The sequence below is a fragment of the Trifolium pratense genome, linkage group LG4 (genome assembly GCF_020283565.1).
Source record: "Trifolium pratense cultivar HEN17-A07 linkage group LG4, ARS_RC_1.1, whole genome shotgun sequence".
In the NCBI taxonomy this organism is placed as follows: domain Eukaryota; kingdom Viridiplantae; phylum Streptophyta; class Magnoliopsida; order Fabales; family Fabaceae; genus Trifolium; species Trifolium pratense.
The window spans coordinates 34,112,458-34,133,124 of record NC_060062.1 but is presented as its reverse complement, the minus strand read 5'-3'; the positions used below and the strand labels follow the sequence as shown (position 1 = coordinate 34,133,124).

Genomic DNA, 20,667 nt, shown 5'->3' with positions numbered 1-20,667 from the left:
TTGTCTCTATATTTCTATATTCAGACATGAATTATTTATTTCTGTTACTTTTTTATTCTATTTTGGTTCTTTTATTTATTTTTAAAAAAATTATGTTAGTTGATATCTTGCTTTGGATCATTTTATTTTATTGAATAAAGCTTTGTGTATTATTTATTCTTTAATTGCATGCGCAAATCAAATTGTTAGAGGATGACCCATTTGGGGATTATAAAAACTTAAAATCGTTTTGTAAAAAAAAAATAATTAAACATTTCAATCTTTGTACATTTTTTTTTTTGAGTTTATTGTTACGACAATTCTTTTTCTTTTAGCAGGCTAGAACAATATTTTTTGTTAGTGGGATTCTATGAATACTTCAAATGTACGGCATCATCCTGTCTGGCCAAAGAAAAAACAACCTAAAATTCTTTGTTTTGAGAAACAATGATTGACTGTTTGACTTTGAGTGAAATGCAAAAGGTATCATAAGTTATAAATTTGACTTTTTAGATTTACGAAGAGAGTAATTTATCTAGTCTATATCATTTTTAGATATTTTTTTCATTGAATTTAAAAAGTTAAATTTTATATGAAATTAGAAGGAGTATTGTTTTTGATTTTATGGTAAGAAGATTTTGAGTTACTTGTTTCTTAAAATTGTTTTTGACTAAATTTGAATTGAAGGTAGTAAAATAACTTATTTTAAGATATATTTATATAAAAAAGAGTTGAACAAAAATTTTAATTATAAAAATCAATTTTTGAATGATAATCAATTAAAATTTTTAGTTTAGAGTAACATAATCAATTATGCTTAAGAAAAGACAATAGGTGACACGGTGGTCAGCAAAATAGAGAAAACGCAACATCAGGTGAATGATGAAATCATGAAAACGTGAAATTTCTTTTCTTCTTCATTTTAGATTTGTTTATTTCTCCTTTTCTCTATTGATTATGTTTATTTTGTATTTATTGAATGGGAGGATAGTGAAATTATTGAAGCACGATGGGAAAAAATTGATTTTTCTTGTTTCTCCTTTTTTTTTTTTTACATGTTGACTTGAAGAAGGAAGATATTGATTTTTTTTTTTTTATTTTGTATTATACTGATAAAATTGCAAAATGTGCTAACAATGAATATGCATGACTCGATTTCTTGGCTTTGGATGCTAGATCAATTTGTTAGTGGTGAATTTTTGAAACTTATCGTTGAGATGACAACATATATTAGTTGTTTCTTGTGTGTGTAACATATGGTTATGTTCCGCCACAAAATCAGATGAACCATCCAATTTTCACTCATATTCTTAAGACTTATCCTTGCTTGACTATTTGTTCTCGTCTCTTGTCTTGGCTTGATTGTTTTAAAATCTCGTTAAGTTTGTTTGATTTTCGTAAGCCTTCTTTGCAACACACGAATCTGCAAGAAGTAGCTAAGCCTCGGCCGTCCTTGCTTTTGTGGATGTATTGTTTTCTCACTCCAACCCCAATTCTTCCCCAATAATCAATCCAAAACTTCCAAGCACCATTAATGTTATAAAAAAGCATTCCCTTTTTTGGCATCCAATCTTCTTACATATTGTATAAATAATCCTACATTTTTCAAAAACAAGATAAATGTTATGAATAATAATATGTAATGAATGTCCATTATTGTGTAGGTTTTCTTGTCCCCTAAATGTGTTCTATAAATAGGACCTCTTTATTACAATGTAATGCACACCTTGAAGAGAATATACAAACTCTAATCTTTCTCTCTTCTCTCCTTCATCTCTATTCTTCTATATTCTTAGTTATGTTTAGATTAGTTTCATAACACGTTATCAGCACGATAGTCTCTCCTCTTTCAAGAAAGGTATAACAACCATGGGAAGTGATAATTTTATTTTCTGTATGATTTTTTATTCTATTTTTTATCGGATCATTTTATTCCTTCTCGTTTTTTTATATTGATTCACAGCCTACGATCCAGAAGTATCGTGATAAATTTTTTTAAATATGAATCCTGAAGATTCATAGTTTGACAAAATTTTAAAATATGAATCCTCCGATCCAGAAGTATCGTTGTGAAATTTTTGAATTATGAATCCTGAAGATTCATAGTGTGATGAACTTTTAAAATATGAATCCTGAAGATTCATAAGCCTCAATTTCTAGAAGTACCGCAAAATATTTTTAAAATATGAATCCTGAAGATTCATAGATATAAGAATGAATCCCGAAGATTTATAGATATAAGTAAAATGAATTGGATAAATAACTGATTTGATCTTATTATTCATTTAGAATTCCAAAAGAATTCAATATCTATATGCATCCCTGAAGGATTGCACCAATATATTTCTCATACTTTATAGTATATATTATACAGTTCCTGAAGAACTCAATGTTATATATGCATCCCTGAAGGATTGCATAAAGAATTATTTTTACATTATAACGATATTATATCTTGAAGAACTTAAAAATAAATAATCTAATTATTTTCTATATATGCATCCCTAAAGGATTGCTTAAAGAATGATTTTTACAATATAACGATATTATATAGTTCCTGAAGAACTTAAAAAAATCATGGAATATTAACTCATATGTATTGTGATAGTTTTAAATTACTACAAGCGTATTTTATCTCTTTGCTTATACATAGAATTATATATAGAATTTTATGAAAATGAGATAAGAAGAACATGTGGTATAATTTGTTAGTCCCTAAAGAACTAAACCCTTTTTACGTTCTTATTTTAATTCAAATAAAGAGTGAATGTAAATACATTTACTATTTTGTAACCTCTTGGATCATTTTTTTTTTGGTTACAAGAGAGAAAGGAAAAAAAAAAAAAAAAGGGAAACTATTTTCTAATAAAAGCCACACCCCATGCATCAGCAGAGAGATGGGGGGACAACTCGGAAGGAGGTTCAACAAGCTTCACAAGGGGAGAGATAGTGTTAGCTCCCATTTTAGCCAGCATATCAGCGCACACGTTCCCTTCTCGGAGCAATCCATATGATTTCATATGGATTACATTTATGAAAATATGAAGATTTTGTAACCTCTTGATTTTACCCTTTTATGTTCTTATTAAAATACATTTACTATTTTGAAACCTCTTGGATCATGTATGAAAACATTTTCATCACTTTTAAGAGAATTAATTCCATTTTTTTGTACATTAATTCCAATTTTTTGTTTGATAATATATCTTTAATTCTTTATTCTTTATTTTATTTTTACATGTACAATTATATATAGTCTTATGAATTCTAGAAGAATTCAACATTCAAGCATCCCTGAAGGATTGCTTAAATAATGATTTTTCTTGATCATTGTTTGTGAAAATTATTTGTGATATAGTAGTTCCCGAAGAACTAAAGAAAAAAAAAGAAAAAACCTTAATATTGAAGTATCTTTGAAGAATTGCTCAAAGAAAGAAGTTTGATATCAATGTTTGAAGATTTCAGACACAACTCTTGGTTGGATCATATGATTTCATATGAAGATTACATTTATGAAAATATGAAGATTTTGTAACCTCTTGATTTTACCCTTTTATGTTCTTATTAAAATACATTTACTATTTTGAAACCTCTTGGATCATGTATGAAAACATTTTCATCACTTTTAAGAGAATTAATTCCATTTTTTTGTGCATTAATTCCAATTTTTTGTTTGATAATATATCTTTAATTCTTTATTCTTTATTTTATTTTTACATGTACAATTATATATAGTCTTATGAATTCTAGAAGAATTCAACATTCAAGCATCCCTGAAGGATTGCTTAAATAATGATTTTTCTTGATCATTGTTTGTGAAAATTATTTGTGATATAGTAGTTCCCGAAGAACTAAAGAAAAAAAAAGAAAAAACCTTAATATTGAAGTATCTTTGAAGAATTGCTCAAAGAAAGAAGTTTGATATCAATGTTTGAAGATTTCAGACACAACTCTTGGAGAAGTATAAATTTAATACCGAACATCCTTATGAAGATCATTTGTGATATAGTTCTTGAAGAACTACATGACAAAGAATATGGAATTAATATTAACGCATTATGGATGGATTGCTCCAAGATTATGGATTTCCTTAACTATTGTTAATGAAAAAAATTATTTGTATAGTTCTTGAAGAACTTAAAATCCAATATTAAAGCATTCTTGTAGTATCGCTCAATGAAAAATTGTAAAAATTGTGAATTTCTCTGGCCATTCTAAAAAGAGATTTGTTATTGAGTTCCTGAAGAACTAAATTCTTACGGCAGATTACAATCTATATGATCTATTTGATCTTGGTATAAGATGGACCAAAATTAAAGGAAATTAATAGAAGAATTGTTTATGTCTCTCGAATATGCTCCTGAAGTAGCAACTTTGAAAATATAATTTCAAGAATATTTTGTATATCAATTGTAGCACATACATTGGATGAATATTATTGATATATTTAGCTCATGATTGAATGCATGGTTCATACGTTTTTTTTTCCCCTCTCATAATAAAGATTATTCTCTTCAAATATAAATTGGTTTTAATTATTCGGTTACTTATTTAAATCAATTTATTGATTTTAATTTTAAAAATATTTTAATTGTTACTATCTTCTAATTTATTTATTTTATTTTGGTTACAATCTTCTAATTTCTAATTCTGCTGAAATCCACATAAACATTATTCTGTTATACTTTATTTTTACTCTTTTAATTCTCAAACAAATAAATTATTACTATTTTTTATTATGTTCTACCGAAAAGAATTTTTTTTGCTGAAACATATTTTTGTTAGCATGAAAGTATATATCTATATTACTATTCATAAAAAAAATAAAAAATTTGAAGGAATTAAATCCTATGTTTTATAGTACAAAAATTATTGAAGTTCCAGAACAGCAAATACATTGTTATATCGAGAAACAAAGTTACACTTTGCTAATGTATTGTATATTTTAAAGTCTTAAAGAAATTTAGTATATATGCTTGGAGGATATTCACATAAATAAATATCATATTGAAACAAGTAATGAAGGAGATCTTGTATCTCTATATTACGAGACACATTATCAATTTTTGTCTCTAGTTTGGGGCATACTTATAGTATTAGTGCAACTCAAGCACATATATGTTTAAGTAAACCAGAAGTTTACAATTTAAATCATATTAAGTTTGTAATTGACAAGATCGGATGGGTCATCCCGAATCTATTATGATGTGAAATATAAAATAATTTTATATGAATTGAAGGGCCTGAAGTTTCTTCAATCTAATAATTTTATGTGTTACTAGTTCCCGAAGGAAGTTGATAAATTAAGTAAATGATCATCTTTTATTTTTTAGAATATATATAAGGTGATATTTGTAAATCAATTCACCGATCACGTGGACCAATTCGATTCCTAAAATTTTAATTGATGCATCAACTAAATGGTCACATGTATGTTTGTTATAAACTCACAACCAGAAGTTTGTGAGATTATTTTTAAGAAGCTCATTTTTTATATATTATTCTAGAAAGTATTTGATAAGTATCATATGTTAATTGAAATTTATACTGAACATTTTGTAGAATATGTTCATACAAACAAAAATAATGGACTTGAAGATCCATTCTTTAGAGGTCTAAAGTTAATTACACGACCGATACTTTTTTTTTTGAAGAAGCTAAATTAGCCCACCCAAATTGGCGCCAGAGAGAATCGAACCTCAGACCTCAAGAGGAGCACACTCTCAGGTCCCAAGCCAATACCAATGCACCAACCCAAATGAGTTCACGACCGATACTTATGAGATCGTAACTTCTAAGTTATAGTTGGGAACACTCAAACATGTATGTTGAGATATTAAATAGCATCATGCCAACAAATTATTATATACATAAGCTCTCCCCTAATTTATTTGAATTTTGGTTTATAAACCTAATTTCCCATATATAAACATTTTTGGATGTGTTGGGTACGTCTCAATTGCTCCAATATAATGCATTTAAATGACTCGTAAAAGAATATTGGGAAAATATTTGATATAACTCTTCATCCCTTATAAATTATATCGAGCCAATAAGGGACTTGTTTATAGCCTAGAAGGCTAATTTTCAAGTGATGAATTAGTTTTCCCAATATTAGGGGGAAGGAATAAGCAGCTAAAAAATATGAACCAGAAGTTCAAATGAATCACTTGAAATAAATTATTATTATTATCTCATCTTGATCCTCATATAAAATAGCTTGAACCAAATGTTCAAAAGATAACTCATTTGCAAAGTTTATGAAATCAATCAATAGCTGCTAATGCTCCGATAAAAATAAATGTTCCTGTCGGACAATCTAATATTGCAAATGATTCTTAACCACGCTTGAAGCATGGTAAGAAAATCGGTTTCAAGGATAAATTCCTCAAATAAGATAAGGAGCTAAAAAGAAAGATGACTCAAGGGAGGATATGAAAAATTTTGAAAAAATTATTTGACATAATTAATTTTTCAGTTCCAAAAGAACTCATCAGGTACCTGTAATTTATTAAAACAAAGAGATCTCAATAAATTATGTCATGAATAAAATACGATGAAACCGAGATGAAGTCAACGTTGACACTATTTTTGCACATAATAAAGCGCTATATGTGATAAATGACAATGAGGATCATGGATCAAAGTCTATTAAAGATTATAGACAATGAAATTATTGACTAAATAGGTAGATGCGGTTGATACAATATTAAACTAGCTTTGCAAAGCAAAAGGTTGTTGGACGAGCAGTCCGTACACCTGAAGATGAAAATAACTAGTACAAATTAGTTTTCGCGCGAAAAGAAAATGATAAACGTCTACCATTAATTTTCAAGAGGCGTATTCACCTGAAGTGAATTCAATACTTCTTTATAATTGATTAAGTTTTGTAGTACATGAAATGCTCGATTTATTTGAAAGATGTGTTACAACGTGTTTGAACGGCTCATTAGATAATGATTATGTGAAAATTCCTGAAGGATTTAATTTTCGCGAGACATGTAAAATAGACTATTGAATAGATGATTTAATAAAAATGAATAAGTCCTTTTGTCTCTCAAACAGTTTTGATGCATGTGAATATTTCCAAATGAGGAATATGAGAAGGACATCATTTATCCATTTTTAAGAAAATATTTGAAAATGAATTTGTTATATTTGAGGCTTATATCGATGATAAAAAATATCATTAAGACTCCTGAAGAGCTTATGAGATATTGTCATTTTTCTTACAAAATAAGTAATTGAAGAATGCTTCGTGAATCATGAATCTTATAGAAAACATGATTCTATATGAAATTGTTGTAAGTTCCTCAATAGTGAATTACTAATCGGTCCTGAAGTACCATATATCAAATGCTAATATATTTGTTGAGAAATATCATTTGTTGTAAATATTATCAGAACTCCTGAAGAGCTTCTGAAATTTGTAGATTAAAGAAATATCTGGATGCGCAAAATTTATTTGGAATTGCAAATTTATAATTTGAATAAAATTTTGTGCCTCAATAAAATGATATTTGACATTGACAAATCTAATTTGTTGTGTACTAAAATGGATGCGATGTCATTTGATGTGTCAAGCCTCAAGACAATGATGAAAATATGATATCTTAATTCAATTGTGGACACTAATATATTTTACTCGTTATACATGTAGTATTTTATTTTAGTCTTTTCAGCCAACACAAATAGTGGAACAAAGTCAAGCATATTATTTACCTTAAAGAAACAACAATATCATCCAATCATATGAAGATTTTAGCACTACATCAAGCAAGTTGAGAATGCACTTTTGTCGAGGCCCGAGGCCTGTAATTCAACGCATACAAGAAACCTGTTGTTTTTATTACAAAAAGATGGTTCCCGCAACAATTCAATATGAAGATAACATAAGAAGCACTGCTAACTTGGAGAAGAGTATAATAAAGAAAATATGTCAAATCTTTCTACAAAATCAACTTCAAGCAAATCTTTTGAGGAACTAGCACCGAAGATTATTTGGTTTTTTCATCTCATATATAACTATTTTTATGAGGGGGAGACATAAATATATATGTTCTGCACTCTTTTTCCCTTCACCGTGGTTTTGTCCCACTGGGTTTTCCTGGTAAGGTTTTTAACGAGGCAATTCACATATAAAGGATGATATGTACTTTTTCCTTCACTAGGATTTTTTTTTCCTAATGGTTTTTTCTCTAGTAAGGTTTTAACGAGGCATATCCTTGATGGACATTCAAGGGGGAGTGTTATGAATAATAATATGTAATGAATGTCCATTATTGTGTAGGTTTTCTTGTCCCCTAAATGTGTTCTATAAATAGGACCTCTTTATTACAATGTAATGCACACCTTGAAGAGAATATACAAACTCTAATCTTTCTCTCTTCTCTCCTTCATCTCTATTCTTCTATATTCTTAGTTATGTTTAGATTAGTTTCATAACAATAAATATATAATATTATTTACACATGAATGATAAACTAATAACTAATAAGTTCATTCGATCCATTTGGTAACAGGAAAATCTCATAAAATGAAAACATGGAAACAATAAGAAAAAGTACAAACCAAATGTATAAACCTACTACTAAGTATATAAACACACATGATTCATTTGCAATAATAGTTTAGTTTAAATAAATTGAATGCTCGGTTTGGTAGAATAAGTATAAACACAAATCAAAGATATAAACAAAAAAAAAATTACTTATATATAAAAAAAAATCTCAAACCACCTTGATTATTCTTTGAAGCCCAATAAAACACACTAAATTTTTGAAACTTATAGTTATAAATTCTAAAATGAAAGGAGAGCCAAGACAATCAACCGTGGAAGAATGTTATGAAAGTTTGATGGTAAGAAAGATATGGTAGTTTGTTGTAGAAGAATTAGGGGGAAAGTGTAATGTAAGAATCTCGCCCAAATAAAATAATTGGTGAAATAGGACATTTTATTGGAATCACATGTCTTTTTGTCTTTTAATCTCTCATTCATTGGATTGATCTAATGACTAAAATTTAGAAAAGGAGAGAAAGAGGTAATTGGAAAAGAAGAGGAACCAATTCCCTTTATTCCATGCCCTTATAATCTTAAGTCAATCAATGATCACTATATACTTCTTCTGGTCTTTAATATAAGAAGAAATTGACTTTTTAAATACATTAAAAATTAAATGTATCTAGTTTCAATATATTTAAAAAGTCAATTTCTTATTATAGTAAAGACCGGATGAAATACTACCACTAATATTCAACCATGTTGCATCATATTTTTTTAAGCTACCCTATTAAACAATTCAATGTTCCTAGCAAATCATTTCAACAAATAAATGGTAATAATTACTCGGCTATGTAAATTTTGACTTGATAAAATATGAAGTCAATTATGACTAAGCATGTTACTTGAGATTAGGGATTGTCTCGTGTTGATATCTCTTCGGAGAAAATTTAATGTTAGTATTCAGCTTTGCTCCCTCCGGACACAAATATTAAAAAAAATACATTTTAAATTTTGGACATAAATATAAGTAAAAGTAAATTATTTTTAAACTAATTAATACTACTATTCGTAATATACCCTTATTTAATCATTTCACTTTTCAAAAGTTTATGTGATTTTCAATGCATAAATCACTTTTCAAAGGGTAATATAGTAAAGTTAACTCGTGTTTTGCATTAAATCATGAAAATTAACTACACTTAACTAAATTTCTTAAACACCGCCGCGTAAACGGTTATTTTTTCTTATATTTGTGTCCGGAGGGAGTAATATTTTTGTCATGATTATATACTTGCACAAAAATAAAATGAATGGTTTGAATTTAACTAGAACATCGACCCGTGCAATTAACTGTAAGATATGTAATTATAAATTACGATATGATAATTGCAATAATATAAGGTATATGAAAATTTTTGAGTAACATTAAACGATAGTTCAACAATAATTTTGGATAAATATTCATACAAAGGAAGGTATATTACGGAAGACTTTCTTATAGACCACATTCGAAGTCTTAGTCGTATCTTCGCTGTCATCGTCGATGATCAATATTTTTAATCCTTCTCTAGAAGTAACTCTTGAAATCGCAACAAACAACTGATCATGTGAAAACACTGGCGACAAAAGATATATCCCAACATGCTTTAAAGATTGTCCCTGGCTCTTATTAATAGTCATCGCAAAAGAAATCATTAAAGGAAATTGTCTCCGTTGAAATTTAAAAGGAATTCTTACGTCAGATGGTATCAGAGAAAATCTAGGTGTGAAAACCTGATCACCAATATTACTTCCTGAAATAATTTTTCCTTCAATAGCACGTTTTCCCAATCTTGCAATAATAAGTGTTGTTCCATTGCATAATCCTAATTTTTGATTCAAATTCCTTAATAGCATAACAGGAACTCCAACTTTAAGTCTCAACTTGTGATTTGGGAGTTCCGACGTAGAAATCGTGTTCAAAAATTCGGGAGTATGAACATCATCCACTGTTTGACCATCTACATTCAGTGCGAGTGAAGTATGATAACTCAAATATGTTTTTTCTTCACCAGGAATTAAATCCAACATATAATCATTTATTGTGTCGACTATTGAATTTTTATAAGCTAATATAGATCTATTTTGGAAACACGTTATATTGTTCATGTTTTAAATTAAAATAAATTTGTCGACTATTTAAATTACAATTTTTTTTTGTTATTTGTTACACATTAGGCTAATTAGACCCGTGCACCGCACGGGTCGAAGTTTTAGTTATTATTTAATAAAAATTGCAAGATAAAAGTGAAGGAAAAACAAATTAGGGTTAGAGTTTGCTTGTGTATACAACCTTATAATATAAGAGATAAGAGAAATATCAATAGAGACGATCTCTTCTCACTTGGTTGAGATTCAAAACTGTGGCTATCGAAAAATTACTTCTAAGCTCAATGCATCTTTTTGAGAAATAGATTTGGTGCAGTCAAATTGCATACAACTAATACATATTGATTGTTCGATCAAAATCAAATGGTTAAGATTTTTTAAGTTCAAATTTTTGTTAATTTTTTAAATATAAATTTCAATTTTAAATTTGACCGAATGCAGTGTAGTTAGAAAAGACCGAATGCACTCAAACCTGATCCATCTTTTTGCCGTGAAATGGATAAGCTATGATTTTCAGTTTCATCCAAACATGTTAGCTTTAGCTGTGGATACACGGGGTACAACCCTTTCAATAAAAAAAGACAATACTAATAAATGTCTTAAGGATATTGACTAAAAAGTTAAATGTAGTCATGCGATTTGACCAATAACTCAGTAGTTTAACCAATGAACTAATAATCCAATACCCTCATCGATTTAATGACAGTTCGATTTTTAAAACATTACTATCGAATATCAATTTGTCTCAAATATATTAGTATTGTATAAAGAGTTTCATTTCTCTATTATACATTATTCTTTATTACCTGTTACTCACTTCATCTCCTACTAACTTAAACATTATAGTATTTACAAATATATTAGCACCAAAGATTTCGAGAATATCATCCTCTATAACACTTCATCATTTTTTTACCACTGTTTGAGATCCACGTCATATCAAATACGTAGTATTTTAAAATGAATTTGGATTATCTTAAATTTTTTCCATGTTTTTTTTTTTTCTTAATTCAAGAGTTAATTTTTTCTTCTTTTTATTCTTTGAAATTTAGCAAATCTTAAATTAAGAAAAAAAAGAAAAAATATGATAAAAAATTGAAAAGGAATCGAATTCTTTTAAAATACAAATGAGCAAATAAGTTTTTAAGTAAAAGATAAAGTATATTTTTGCCGCCAATATTTTATAATTACCATTGTTTTTTCTCTTGGTAAGATATCTCAATCTTGATATCATGATTGGGCCACTTCAGCTAAAAATATCACGTTACAACATGTTTTTATTTTTACATTATTTTTACTGCAATTTGTGAAAACATTTGCTTCCTTGTCCCCTTTTCCATCTTACATGTGTGAAGATGAGACCAAATCTAAGTTTGATTGACCACAGCTTAAAAACAAGGAACAAAGTGGGGCCCACTAGCCCACAAATAGGTACCTACTTTGTTAATTACGATAATAATGTTGGGCCCACCAAGCAGCTTCATGCTTCTACATAACATAATGCAAATTCAAATGGGCTTGTTTGGACCCCACTCAATGAATTATGGTTACCGGCGGCTCACTACGCCTAAGCACAATTCGTCTCTTCGATTTAAATTCGTTAATTTCGTTATCCATATCTACAAAATAAGCAAACGAAAAAAAAATCAATTAATCACATATAATAGTTACAATCCTAGTACAATACTAATTAAACACATAAAAGACTAATATGCAATTTGGAGTACAATTTATAAGTCATTAGAAAACCAAGTCAAGCCAAATCAAGCCAAAGACAGTAGCCTGCGCATGCAAATTCAAAGTCCCAGTACTTTGATTCGTATAAACCGAAGGTCATCTATACTAAGATTTTAAGCCTCAAATGCGTCAAAAATTGTCCATGGTTCCGTTTCTATTTTTTCTCTTCGTTTTATGAATAATAAGAAGTGACAGGAGAGTCACTGATATAAAGTATCACTTTGGTTTATATAAACCGAACCATTTTAGCGATTGGTTTATATAAACCGAAGTCCTATTTGTTTGGTTCGTAAAAACCGAAGTTTGTTGGCAAAATTTTTTCAAACCGCAAAGAGCAAAATGAGATTTTTGAGGTATAAAAGAAAGGCGGGGTCGGGAGAAAAAACTTCTAATACTAATACACACTATAGAAATTTCAAAAGGCAAGGAAGAACTTTCTTTTGTGTCACATTTTCCAAATTATTATATCCAACTTCTAATAATTATTGTTGGTAACATACTTAACTAACATTATTTGCATTTTTCAATTAGTCGGTGAATAAAAGTTCACTCTAAAGTAGAATTCAAATTTCAATTTATACATTTATAATATAATCTTATTATACTAAAAGCAAGGCTGCTTTGTCAGCCCTAATCCTTTGGTGATTTGAAACCCTAATCCCTTGCCCAATGAATCCTTTACACCTTTGTATATTGGCCAATTATATCTTGACATCTCTAGGTTTCAATCTTCACATTCATTCTAGGTTTAGGTTTATATTCATATATATCATCTTACACATCTTACACATGGCTTAATATAATTCTTTGCATATCTCATGTGGACCTTCTTATAATTGCTGCAAACATCTGGCTGATTTTGAGATTGCTGGTTTATAGAAACAATTGGCACAAGTAGTTTATGGAAACAATTGTGGTTTTATGATTACTTTTCCAATGTTTTTTCATTTGTCAAAGTTTTTCTCTCTCTTCCCCCCCCCTCTCTCGTAAGCTCTCACTCTTTCTCCTCACACTTTCATCTCTCATTCTCCTCCCCCATCTCATCCTTCACCATAACATCCACACCACAGCCTCCACCACCATCGACAAATCAATCACTCGTAAGGGTGAGGGAGTGGCCGAGTGAGAGAAGCCGGCGGGAGAGAAGTTCTGGCGAGGAGGAGGAGTTCCGGCCGAGAGAGTTCTTGTGGCCGTTTGTGGTGACACGGCGGTGCTTGGCAACGGCGGCAATGAAGCTTCTTGCTCCTTCTTTCCTCTGGTTCGATCTCAAATTGTATGCTCTATTTATTTGTTTTTTTTCGTTGCTTTTTTTTTTTGTTGTTGGTGAGGATGTGGTGGTTATGGTGGATGGTGATGTATCTCTAAATTCATCTTCTAGATTTCATCTTTCTCAATTTGTCAATATTCATCTCTCTAATTGGTTTTCTATGTTGTTTTTTGCAGGCTCCATGGAAGGATAAGGCTCCTCCATGAAATTTGATCTTTGGATGTTAATAAACTCAGGTGACTAGAAAAATCACTATGACCACAATATCAGAAAGAGGTAAAGATGATTCTACTAATTTTTGTGTGTTGGTGGTTTTTTCCGAGTTAATTTTTTTACAGTATGTGTTTGTTTTTTAATGACTTCTTTTGATGCAGATGAATGATGGTTGGGTTGGTTTGGAAAAGGCACCTGATGGATCTTTCAAGAAGAAGATTCTGGGTTAGAAATTTTCAAGTTTTTTGTTTCTGTTCTTTTGGGAAATTTTTGTTCTTGATTCTTAAATGTGGTCCTTTTTGTTCCTAACAATCATTCCTTTTTAACTAATAAGCATATGCACATGGAAATTGGAATGATGGATTGAAATGATTTTGATCATGTTTTGCCTTTGATGGTTTTCCTTTTGACTTTTGATATTTGATACATTGATTGAATGGAATGAATTTGTGGCTTAAATTTGAATCATGTTTTGTTTTCTGTTAGGAATGAATGATAGTTCCTTCACCAGTTTCTTGTATTATATTTCTGTTGAATACTTGAATTGAATGTTTTGAGAGCTTTTTGCTCTTTATGTATCTTAATGGTTGATGATCCCTATTGTGTAGCATAGTGTATATAGTTAGTTACCTTCAAATCACGAGCATCCTACGCTTTGCTGTTATAGTTTAAGAAATTGAGATTAAAGAAAGGATATTGTATTTGTTTTTTTGTGCGCAGGGTCAATCTGGAAGGCTCCGCTCTAAAGTTGAGAAAGGAACTTTTGGACGAGGTATTCCATAGACCAAGCAGGAAAGGGTGAGTGAAGTTTTTGTGTGTAGTGAAATCGTAATGGATTGATTCTTCAATTGGATTATATTCATTCGGAGGGTATAAATTAATAGGTCCAACGATTCGGTCCTAATGTTGTCATTTGTGTTATCTCGCCGTGTAGTGCATGCAGAATTAGTGTAGTAGACAAAGCCAATGTGTATGGAAAGGGAAGCAATAAGATAAATTTTCGAGAATCTGTTTCGTATTGAAAAAATGGAGCTAGAATGGAGCATTTTTGTTGAAATGGATTCAGGTGACAAGCTTGTAAAGATTTTTGCCTGGTTCATGCATTATTAGATTTACTTATTGCATTGTGACAGGTTGTTTGTTACCAAAAAATTGTAAATAGTTGGATTTATATAGTTTTATTGAAATTTTACAGGCCAGCAAATAAAGCTGCAGGGATGGCATCTAGAGATGGTGATCTTGATTTGAATCTTTCACAGTACGGTTTGAATGATGTTTATAAACTTATTTTGTTCACTTTGTCACTTCAGGAATCACTGATTTATATTTGGATGGTAAATTCTAATTGTAATGCAGGCCTAGGTCTGGACAGTTGTCTACCAGACAAATTACATCAAGTCCAGAAGCAAAACCTTTGGATTTTGTGATCCGCCCCCAGTCTAAAATTGATCCTGGTGAAATTAGAGCACATGCAAAACAATGTTCGCTTTTTTTTCCATCCTTTTATATCCTTTTTTGGGTTCTTTATGATATTAGTTTAAATGGTTTAAACGGTCTCAACTATTTACTTTGGTTGATAAAAGTGCTGTCCACCATGCAATGTTATTGTTTTTCATGTATGCAGCATATTATTCAGTAAAATAGTAGAATTTGACCTGTGTGGATTGTTAATTGCAGATGAATAAGAAATTGCAGCAGTTGAGGGCTCCAAAAAAGAAGCAGCTTCAAGCTACAAAGCTGAGTGTGGAATGTCGTAGTATGGTCAAATACTTATGAATGCGGCTAATATTGCTTTTTAGGGGAGTGTGGATAGGTATTTATGGTTACTACTATTTTATAAGGATGACTACATCACCATTGCTACTTTTTAGGAAGTCTTGAGCATCCAATCCTATATTTTTGCATAACTCCTTCACTAATCCACGCATATTTTCTCATTGATCAAATACACCAATCTTCTAATTTTCTTTTCTATTCATCTCCTCTGCGTTTTGTCTATCCTATCTCAACACTGTCTTCTTCTAACCCTTCATTTTCCATATGGCATCCTATCTCACATAATTAAATGACTAATGGAAAATTTAACATGGATATAAGGATCAGTGATATAGCTTCTTGACAAAAAGCTCAAAAGCATTTTCAATCCTCCATATCATGAATATTCTTGCAAGAATGTCTTATCATGAGTGAATACATTATCTTATAGCGTCTCAATATGAATTAATCAAGTAACAAGGTCACCAATTTCTTAATATAACTCACCTCTTTTATGATGTTGAATATTGATTCAAATCTAACAACTTTAGTTACCTGCTGCAAGGGTTTAATATGAGCTCTTACAAGTCATTAATTATTTTGGATTGGGTCCCTTTTATATTTTCTTTTTTACATGGTGTGCTATTGAATTGTTTGATCTGTTGATTCTAGATCCTATGGTAAGGCTGCTATAAAATGCTATGGAAGTGTTAATTATGAAGGAGAGTAAGCTTATATCTGATATGCATTTGAATTCATCACTTAATGTCATGTTTATGCTCTATTATGTTTTCTATTTGTCTCTTTGATCTGTCATCACTTAATGTCATGTCTATTATGCTCTATTATCTTATGTTTGCTTAGAACATGTTTGTTATTGTTATAACCATAGCTATCACTAATTAGGTGCATACTACTCTTAGATGGAATGAAATATTTGGTGAAATTTGTGAAGGCAGTAGCTTTATTCATTAATTTTTTTGGACTGTGTCCCTTTTAAAATTTCTTTTCTACATAGCGTGCTATTGAATTGTTTGATCTATTGATTGATTCTGTGGCGTATGGTAAGGCTGCTATAAAATGATATGGAAGTGTTACTTATGAAGGAGAGTAATCTCCCAGTGTGATAATGAAGGTACTAATTTAGTTTACCATTGAGGCTTATCTTTTTATTTTTATTTTTTTATACTGTGCTTAGTGATTTAGCTATGAAGTGAGAATATTAAAACAATATTGATTTTGAGTTTGCATACTTACATCATGCATTTTTAATTTGCTTGGACAGTTTGCACTCTGATTGGTCCATGCTTCAAATCTTTGCATAAGCACTATCCAGGCATCAAGTGGCATGATTGTAGATGCAAATGCAACGCAAGATGAACTGATATATACTCCTACTATTGTAAGTCTGTATTAACTCTTAACAATATTCCACTTTATTCTTTGATCAAAACTTTATTATTTTACTACTTTTTGTGTAAATTTTACAGTTTTAATTAATTCTCCTTTTACAAGTTTGATTGATTGCCTCATTGAATTGCACTTTCACGACTCATTTTTTTTTTGGGTTACAAATGTGTATTTTATATTTAGCCAGCAAGCACCTAAAACTAATAAGCATAAATGGCAGGTACAGTTCATCACCAAATGGTTTTGGTCTGCGCATTTTGATGTTCCTTTGTTCAGGTAAACAATGTGGATTCATGTGCTCTTTTCTCTTTTACTTTGGAATTTGAGTGGTATTTCTTGATTTCTATCAATTTTGTATGTTTGCTCATTTCCTACACTTTTCATGGTGTCAAATTTTGTTCTACGGATGCAGTGACGAACACACAGTCGGTTTCAAGGCTTATACTTTATCTCCATGTTCTCTACAGCAGAACATCCCAACAAGTGAGTTTAATTGTTATTCAATTTCTCCATTTTCTTTCTTCTTTTTCTTCCGGTGTTTTTCTTCCTAATTTTGCTTGTATCATTGTTGCTTTTCATCTTTAGAGGGTAATATAAAAGTTCAGCTTCAGGAAAAAAAAGATAAAGGATTAATCCGAAGTCCCTTATTGCACATTAAATATTGTAGTCTCTTACTTTAAATTCATGTCTATCTTAAGAATTAACATTTCCGAATTTCAATAACCAGGGATTATGAGTGAACCTCCAATTCCCTGTTTTAAATTGTGTTTTTATTTTAACAAAAGGATGCATCTAACACTTGATAGTGGAAAATGTATTTCGCATAGAATGAAAAGGATAGATATGGATTGTAAAATTTGAAATTTCTAGATTATTTGATGATTTATTTTCTAATATTTGCTGAGATTGTGTTTTTTGCGGATAAATTATGGATTAGCTTGAAAGTTTTGATCATCTGTGTTATAAGAGGTAGTTTCTCTTCTTCTATCTCTTACATCATGATCCTTAATTCCATGTGTTAACAATGAAAGTTAAAAGTGGTTTTTCCATGATGTAGCTATTGGGGGTTTGTTTTGTTTGTTTGGGAGATTAGAGATCTTCCAATTAGAAACACACTAATTAAGCAACTAAACCCCTTCTTATTTTTTTTTTTTGTAAGCAACTTTTTATTCCTTTTTTACTTGTACATATAAATTTGGAACTCATGTTGGCGAATCATAATTGCTACTTTTTAGGGGAGGAGGGATAGGTATGTATGGTTACTACTATTTTATAGGGATGACTACATCATCATTGATACTTTTTAGGAAGTCTTGAGCATCCAATCCTATATTTTTGAATAACTCTGTTGGGCATAAATTTGCACGTAAACAAACTCCTTCACTAATACACACATATTTTCTAATTGATCAAATACACCACTCTTCTAATTTTCTTTTCTATTCATCTCCTCTTAAATAAATAAAGGGTTAGAAGAAGATAATTTTGACATGTTGAGTGTTGAAGTAATTGACTTTTTCTTAACGGAAAATTGATTGGTATTTGATTATATTTTATCTTCTTATGTTTTTTTTTTTTGCACTTGAATTGCAGAGTATTATAGTATGGGGAAATATTGGTGGTGTTTGATATAGGTTACCTGGTTATGCCTTTTTTCCTTTTTAAATGCTAGAGGTAAAAAGATTCTAACTTCTGCATTAATTTTCTCTGATTATGTCTCTTTGTGATATTTCAATTAATGGAATTTCTTTAGTTTTGTTTGGTCGGTGGAATGAGATTTTTATTGAGCATGGCTTAAGTGATGGGGATTGAAACATAAATGAAAAACTTCTATATACACCATGCATGTTCTCATTTAAACTAATGAGGTGAAAAGTACAAGCAATACTAATGAGGTAAATTTTTTGTCACATAGCAGCAACGTGGTTCTATTTGTAACATTTGAACATCATAATTGTCTTGGCAAAATTAGCAGTTTTATTGTGTGAATTATATTATTTTTTCTGAGTTATATTGAAATTTATTTTTTAACAATTAAGATTATTTTCTCTACTTGATTGCTTGCTTTTTAGATGTTAGTTATTCTTGATTTGATTATCCATTTGATTTTCTCCATGACTATGGATAAACTATGTTCAATATAGCTATGTTTACATTGTTGCACGTTGTGGAATTGAAACCAATGACAAATCATGCTGGTAATATTCAATATAGGTATCTTTTTATCTCAGATATGATGAATTTCCAAATTTTATGCAGGGAACTTTAGATTGTAGGATATGATAGAAGATTATCAATTTGGTTTGGGGCCTTAGATCTATATGCGACATGATTTCCTAAAGAGGGAGGGACCTGGAGTTTGAAGTTATCAACCAAATTAATGGAAAAAAGTAGCTGTGATTATTTTTGAATTATTGTTTAGAGGAAGAGAGAAATAGATTGAGTCTATGTATTGATGTTTTTCTTTAAAGTATATCCTAATGTACTCTTGCATCCTTATTGTGCATTGAAACTTTTTTTTTCTTCATATTGTCATGATAATGATAATTTATGTGGTTGTTTTTGTAAATTGAATTTGGCTTCATATGATATAATGAGATTGGCCTAGAAAAGGCTTATACATTGAAGGTTGATGAGAGGAAAGGATGGTAGAAATAATTCTCACATGTTGAAGAAACATATTTTGGAACTTGCTATCATGTCCTTCATAAAATTCTTCTATCATCACTAAAATTTCTCCTACCTATATTTTGAATAGCACTCATATGTCCCATAGCACTTCTATCTATTCTCAAATAGTAGTAATCTTCTTTCTATAAATGTCAAGGGTCATAAAAGTTCCATTATAAAATTTGGTGTGATGATTCACTTGAAGTGTACATATGGTCTGCATTTATGTTTGCAATGATCAATTATGTTTAACCCACTTAATTAAGATTAAATTATATGATGTCTTTAATTTAAAACATCCTATATTTGTAATGATATATTATGCTTAACCCACTTAATTGACAGCATCCATGATTGAAATAAATTCGGTGTTCCGCCAAATGAACCAATTTGATTAATTTTTATATGCTTATGACTAACTTCATTTGGCTCATAGCATCCATGATTGATAACAACCATGATTGTTATGTATATGACGTTCCTCCAAACCCGTGCATCGCACGGGGCGGTGACTAGTGTATTATAAAATTTGAACCCAATTCATGTATTTTACATATATGCTGCAGGGGTGGATCTATGCCTAAACCTAGTGTGGCCTTGGCCATACCAAAATTCTCAATTTTTTTTATACATATATTTGGTCTATATGTGTATAGAGTTAAATATGTTTTGTCTTCGGGAGCTTAACTCGGTTTATTGAGACAATATATATTATTCAGAAGTCGGGGTTTAAATGTCGGGCACTCCACTTATTCTTTTTTAAGGTACAATTTCTATCCACTAGGCTACTAGACAAAAAAAATAGTTAAATATGTTTTTGGTCTCTATAAAATAGTGACATTTTAAATAATTAATGTATTTGGACCATATTATAGTCCAAATACATTAATAATGCAATGAACCTAAAAATGTGAAATTTGCTTATAAAGTGTTAATTACAGAGGGAGTATTGTTTAATTTGTTTTGATGAGTATTTTCAAAATAT

The 20,667-nt window shown here is 29.9% G+C and overlaps 1 long non-coding RNA gene across 35 annotated transcripts; it reads left to right on the top strand.

The window, feature by feature from the left end:
• The first annotated feature begins 12,958 nt into the window (after positions 1-12,958).
• On the top strand, positions 12,959-19,634 carry LOC123924400. Of its 35 annotated transcripts, XR_006814705.1 has the most exons (16): positions 13,242-13,640; positions 13,811-13,910; positions 14,009-14,072; positions 14,568-14,645; positions 14,782-14,913; positions 15,043-15,105; positions 15,204-15,328; positions 15,525-15,660; positions 16,672-16,737; positions 16,888-17,004; positions 17,233-17,288; positions 17,425-17,495; positions 17,950-17,981; positions 18,606-18,686; positions 18,766-18,907; positions 19,272-19,634. It is a non-coding gene; the product is annotated as an uncharacterized LOC123924400 (long non-coding RNA). The 35 variants fall into 35 exon arrangements; XR_006814696.1 differs by having other exon boundaries at positions 13,237-13,640; positions 16,275-16,737; positions 17,425-17,981; XR_006814701.1 differs by lacking the exon at positions 17,950-17,981 and having other exon boundaries at positions 13,244-13,625.
• Positions 19,635-20,667: the final 1,033 nt, after the last annotated feature.